Source organism: Battus philenor, unplaced genomic scaffold, assembly GCF_028537555.1.
Source record: "Battus philenor isolate CCGP_79_NKW_IND1 unplaced genomic scaffold, ilBatPhil1.0.hap1 SCAF_7, whole genome shotgun sequence".
Taxonomy (NCBI): domain Eukaryota; kingdom Metazoa; phylum Arthropoda; class Insecta; order Lepidoptera; family Papilionidae; genus Battus; species Battus philenor.
Window position 1 is genome coordinate 10,634,628 of NW_027181737.1, and position 7,055 is coordinate 10,641,682.

Genomic DNA, 7,055 nt, shown 5'->3' on the forward strand with positions numbered 1-7,055 from the left:
ACCATATTAAGAGTTCTTGATGGATTGGGGCGAACTTTTGTTATAATAATTATCCACGAGCTATGGAGAGGGCTATGCTCGGATTTACTCTAAGAGATTAAATTAGGAATATGGAGATCTATATGCAAACAAAAGCAAGCGACATAACCCGGCAGATTAGCAAGTTGAAGTAACATTGGGCAAGCTACAAGGCGAGCAAAGCACATAGCCGCGGAAGTCTTCAGGTTAATAAATCATAAATTAAATTTCTGTGGGCGGTCCATGTTCAACAGTGAAGGTCCTAAAGCTGAAATTATGATCCTGATATTAAATGTATAAAGGATTTAACAGCTGTATTGAGAAATGTCTTTACTTAGAAATTTAGCGTATCAGATTTTTTCGTAATATTACAATTTTGAATCTTTTCTTACAAACTTGTTAGTAAGGACTTAATGTTCATTTTTGTAAAAATATAGTCGTTCGTATCTGTTGCAACCGTTATATAATTGTTGATCCATTGACAGGTATATCCGGACAGAAAGTTATGCTAAAAGCTGTTATGTAGTTAATCGGAAGTTGTCATGCATCGAGTTATATTGAGCGTTTAGATTTCGACTAAGCCTAAACTAACTCCTGAAATATAAAAGTTATATTTCCATTCGCACGCAAAAAACCCCCTATTTGTTATTTCATTATTTTAGGACCATATAAATTTTTTATAGGTGATGCTAATATAAATTTATTGATATCTACAAGTTCTGTTATTTTTCTTAAACAATAGCATAATACAGTAATAATAACTCGTCTATAAGAGAAGCTCCCATTTAATAAGTTACAGATGTACGGAAGCGCATGTTTCTGCCTCACTTAAGCAAAACTTGAAGCTACGTATCACGCTGCAATTAACGCAGCTGTCGCCATTAATCTGAAAAGATATTAAACTTTAGTAGTTAAATGTTAGCAACTAAATACACTTTGCGCCCGACGAAGTACAGCCTGCGAAACATCACTGTAAATAATCTTTTCATTTGCAATCCGTTTTATTGTTTTAATTTAACTTTGAAATGGGTTAAAATAAAGTTTATTTAAGGTAGAAATTACCTTTTGAATAAATAAGTTCGTATAGAGTAATTTGAACATTTAATTCAAAAATCGAAACTTACATTATTACACAACACTCGAAAGATTCCCGACTGTAATTAAATAATTTAACTTTAAATTAATAATATTTCGCTAGTTTTTAGCACGCTTAAATTAATTTCGCTTTTTTAAATCAAACATTTGTTAGTACACATTAGCTTTTAAAACCTAAATTTTCATAACGACAGTAGACGTTTCACAAATAATTTTTACAAACTATAAATTTGACTTTTCATTATTTTACTATAGCTCAATTTTACTCCGATAAAGTCCCAATTCGATACCATAGAATTTAAAGCTCATTTTTATACCTTCAATTTGTAATAAATATTTTTAATATATAAAATATTGAACTTCTAAAATTATTATATTATCATTAAAAAACCCGAATGTATTAATATATATGGTTTTTAATATTAATGGTACGACGAATCGACGTTGTCACCGATTCCGTAGTTGACGTTAAGATTGTAATAAAGATGGGATTTTGTCGAACTCACTCCCAAAGAGGAACCTTTCAATTTCATTGTTAAGAAACGTAAAAATACTTGACAGCAAATTATTGTTAGTTGATGTCAGTATTTGCCACGGGCAATCAAAATCGATTGGCCGTTTTAAGTGGGACAAACTACGCAACAAATGTCTAACACTAATCCAAACATTGACTATGTCGTCGTTTTTCTTATAATGTTTACTTTTAATGACAATTAAACTTATATGTAACTAGTTTTTTTACATAGAAAATAAAGTGTTAATAAGCTTCTGCCCTTCCATTATCCTGTAATGTTCCCAAAGCTGGGACACAAACCTCCCCTAACAAAGACGACACGGACCGTATCCAATCATAAAGGCCCTGTGGCTCAATTTTTTGGATTATTGTTACTAGGATATGCTCGATTTCCTCCTGACATTTCCATCACTGTTCTTGTACAATGGAGACGTATAACTGTCATGTTTTGAGAATCAAACCCGCGAGCTGGAGTAAGTCGTATTGTTCAAAGTGTATTGGTGTGAGCAAGTACAAGCCAAGCTGATCATAAGTTGGTAATATTCAAAATGATTATTGAAGATACGATAAGCTGCAAAATTAAGTTAAATTGATATCACCGGGAAGTTGCGGTAATAAAGACAACACAAGACTTAGTTTAATCTGTTAGTTAGTTAGTCGTTAAACGTTGGGTTACCACTCCTATGTATATCTTGGTGGCATTTGACTTAAACAAATTTTATTCCAGGGAATATATAAAAGCTAGTCACACTTTTTGTGTAAAAGGGATTTATGCAATATGTAAATAACTAAATTATTTTATTATTTTATTGATAATTTTTTGACATTTTCGCACACAAAGGTACAAAAAATTAATTCAATTTTCAGAATTAACTTATTAAGACTATTCAACAAATATAAATACATATAATCAACGAAAATTGTATGTCTTCATTAACAAGCATTTATTTGGCTTTGGATATAAAAAAAATATTAAGCACATAAACAAAATAATAAACAATAAAAATTAAGTAGTCAGTTATAAACAAAATTTAGCAACAATTACAACCATGACTAGGCTATATAATGTCGTTAGACAGTCACATCTGTAATTAAAATTAAAAATAAAAACATACTTTTGGATATTTTTAATTTTTAATTTCAAATTATTATTTGATATTCATCTGGGATGCCGTGGACTACTAAAGTTTTAGCACCATTAAATCATTATATTAATTTGTAACTTTTATGGTTACATTCAGCACTAACTATTCGCATCTTACTCTGTTACAATTTACTATTTTTGAATAATAGCGCATCTAAATTTATTACTTGACACACTCAACATCATCATTATTCATCGTCACGAAGTTAAGTTTTACAAAACTTACATGACGACGCATTTATAATGAAATCAAAAATATACAGGTGAGGTGTCGACTAAGATTGCCGATCTAAAGACTATATGAAATATTATTTTAAAGCTCTTGTTTATTCCAATTATTTTTCAATTAATCAATTATTTAAATTACATTTACAACTCAATGTTATTTAAGTATTTAATGATTAAAGATGTTTAAGTAAACATAACGAGGTAGATGTGAATCAGATTTTTACACACAACAGATGTAATAAATTTGCAAAGATATAATTCAAAGTAAAATGAATCATTTATTTTAATATATAGAAGGAAACTCCAGTGCTGTCTGTTAAGGGAATCGCTTGTTTACATTACATTGGTAAGATAAATGAGCCCAGTAAATCAGTGACATCGTCACATTTCTTAAATACGTTCTCAACGCAAAAACACGCTTCAGTAGCTGGAGTTTTTATGTAAGCATAATGTATAAGACATGATTATTATGATTAGGATGTTTCTTAATATTATTGAGACAATTTTATGATCAATTTCGAAAAAAAATTAAGCAAAACAGTATTAAAGTTTTTAAAAACAGGAACAAAACATAGATGTTTGTAACTTTAAAAAAACTCATAGGGTATTTCCACATTTTCCAAAAATTATATTTTAATATCAAAAGTTTCCATTACTAGTAATCTTATGTCGGCAGATGATGAAATATGTCAGACAAATAGCAGCAGTAGTTTTCTTTTGGTTGTATTTCAACAACTTCCAAAACTACACAGTTTCAGAGAATCTTCCTATAATCGACTAAAAACACAACAATGTATTGTGAGATTCGATCGAACTGGTGGTTAAAGCGACAACTCTATATGTGCCGTTCATATTTCATCTCTTATAGCTCCAACAAGACTAACAAATACTCGCATAACCCCAAGAATTGTTTTTTAATAAACAAGTAATAGAAGAGGTATATGCCCAATTGACGACTTACTGCTGATGAAGAATCAATAATTTTACAAACCGGTGCATATAAAATAAAATCTATGTTAATTCGACATGCTTAATAGCATATTGTTAATTTACTTAGGAGGGGGAATGTAGTATTTTTGTAAAAGCAAACCGAAAAACGCTTTTGGTTCAATGACACCGACCGAGGTTTACACACGAGTTTTTTTTTGAGCCAGTTGAACTGGAAGGGATGTTCACACCGCATTGAATATCTGAGACAACTCGCATAATTCACCGCGATTCGAACGTCTTTACAAAATTGTAGACATAAACAGAAATACAGTTCCTTTATTTTGGTGCCAAAGAATATAATATTTCGACTCTGCAGTTACAAAAGAAAACGATTTCTTTGTGTGGAAAAAAGTGCTTAATCATATCTTAATTCCTTTATAATATCTCTTCTTGTTATAAGGGCGTGTTTTCATATATGTTGTCACTGTTATATTCTTCTTGTCAACTTTTTTTAGTTTATAACTTTATACCTTAATTAAATTTCGCTAGGCCAGTCTTGTCTCTGTTATCATTTACTTCATAAATATATAAAACAATTATCAGGAAAGAAAATGATTCGCAGTAAACAATACACACAGCTGAGTGGATTTACACTGTGAAGGAAATACATTACAGGTCTCCCTAGCAATAGATCGAATAAATACATGGCGTGTATTCTGGTTCTGAGATTTAAAAATATACAATTTTGCTGCCAGCTATGACTTCACATACAGGTGTCATGGTGATGATTAAAAATTAAAAATATTAGTCGATAGATTCATGCAGACTAACTTTATTTCACTTGTAGTAAAACTAAAACTTAAAACTGATTCATAAAGTCTAAATAGAGTTTTCACATGTCGGTTTGAATTTAGCGCTAAAAGTCATTTATTACATTATCGTCCACCTTATAAAATGATACCTAATAACTCCTCATTCATTTCAGCCGTATGACGTCCGCTGCTGGACATTCCCTCCTCCATAGATTCCATTATAATCGGTCAGTATTCAGTGTCTTCCGTCGACTTAACAAGGTCTACGGAATCTTCTATCTTTTTTACGTGTTAGCTTGCCCACTACCACTTCAAGCTGCTAATCCATTGGGCTATGTCGGTTACTATCGTTCATTTTCATTCTCATTCCTGATTTCATATCACAGCGATATCCCGATCGCATATAGCAATAGTAATAATAAAAATATGAGAGACAATTACAAACGTAAAAGAAATTAAAATAGTTTTTCCAATCAAACCTGCTGATTGTGAAAGAGAAATGATGTTAATTACGGTCTGAACAAGTGTTTTTCATCCAATATTCACGTGCCTCGTCCGCCGCAATCCACGAAGCAGTCCCAGATAAGAGTGACAAGCAATCAAGGTGAAGTGCCAGCCGTTTTAATTCGACCAAATTGAAAACTTCGCGGCGAGGTATTCCACTCGTACCTGGTCAGAAACCAGGCGCTATTTTAACATACGAACGTGATGAACACACAAAACAAATTTATTTCAGAAGTAAATAGCAAATCGAAAAGTCCATTTTGGCTTTTTATTCCAAATGGATTTGTTCAAATCATTTATATATCAGGTGATTGGTAAAAGCTTTGTACTGGTGAATATATGTTTGTTGGCAATTAATATACGGTATACCCTATACAAAAATCAATGGTCTCAAAAGTAACAATTAATGTAATTATATTATAATAACTAAAAAAGTCGTATTATTTCATATTAAATTTAATTTCATATTATTTACTATCCGTCCCCTCAGCTTTGTACTGCTCGAAGTTATTGATCTGTCGCATTGAAACCAAAAAAAATAATATAACATATTTTAGAGTGTAAAACGTTTAAAGTTTTTTTACTAATTAATATACTGGGTATGCAGGGGGACCCCTTAAAAGCTATTACGCCTTTAAGCAATCACTCTTTACATAGACTTTATTCTATATATAAATTTATGACAATTTATGTTTATTTCAAATACTAGAACTCGTCTAGTCTTAGCAACACATTTTAAACATAAAACAGTTAATTCCAGAAAGAGAACATTAAGTATTAATGAAGACACCGTAGTCCAAATGGTTAAGTATTAATGTGGGACGGCACGACCAGGGACAAGGTTTTGGTTCTCGCATTAGGTTTAGTTACCAATATTTTATTTCTAAGCATTTTACTTACACATTTTAGTTATAAATAAAAGCAAAGAGACGAGTGGTTATATTAATTTAAATGCAAATTTACCTATGCATGGGTGCGGAAGTTTCTTTCTAATGCCCGTATTTGAATCTCTTAAATTTACTGTCTCCTCTTGGTTTTCTTACAGCAAGCGAGCACGGAATTTAAACTAGTTTCCCATTCTTGAATTCAATTACCTTTGCAACGAAACGGAATTGAAATATTCTACCTCACAAATATAGTGTCTACTTTTTTGGACTGCGATGCATTTTAACTTTAACACGTAAAATCATGTAAATATGGATAATATTGTAAAACCTCTTTACTTTGTCCATTGTTAGGCATTATAAGCAATGTATATAAAAATTGAGCAATGGTAGCCCAGTGGTAGAAGACCGGACTTACGTTCTTAGTTCGCTGGTTCAAATCCCGGGAAACAGTCATAAATAGTTCACACTTTATGCATTAATTGCCACAACTCACAAACAAGTCAACAATCTTTTTTCACGATTAGTTATGACACAAGCAATGTTAACAAAGATAAATAGTGTAATAAAATAAAAACAACGCTTTTCTTTTCATACATAAATCATAGAGTAAATTAATAATCTCTAGCTGTCAAAGTAAAAAAGCCGTGCTAGGATGTAAACAAATCAAATAAAATCTCGTTCACCATAAAGTATTACTATAAAAATTAAATCACATTATTATTCAATTTTGCAATGTTTAAAATTGAAAACTTATTTTCTTGTGCAACCATTATTTGTCATAGACACTAAATCGATAAACAAAATGATCACTCTGCAATAGGTTTTACTTATTTATATTTTCCGGAGGGCTGCGACCGGCCAATAATTTATGTGTATCAAGTCTATCGGAGCGGCTCATATAATTTAAAATTTTGTTTTTCCTT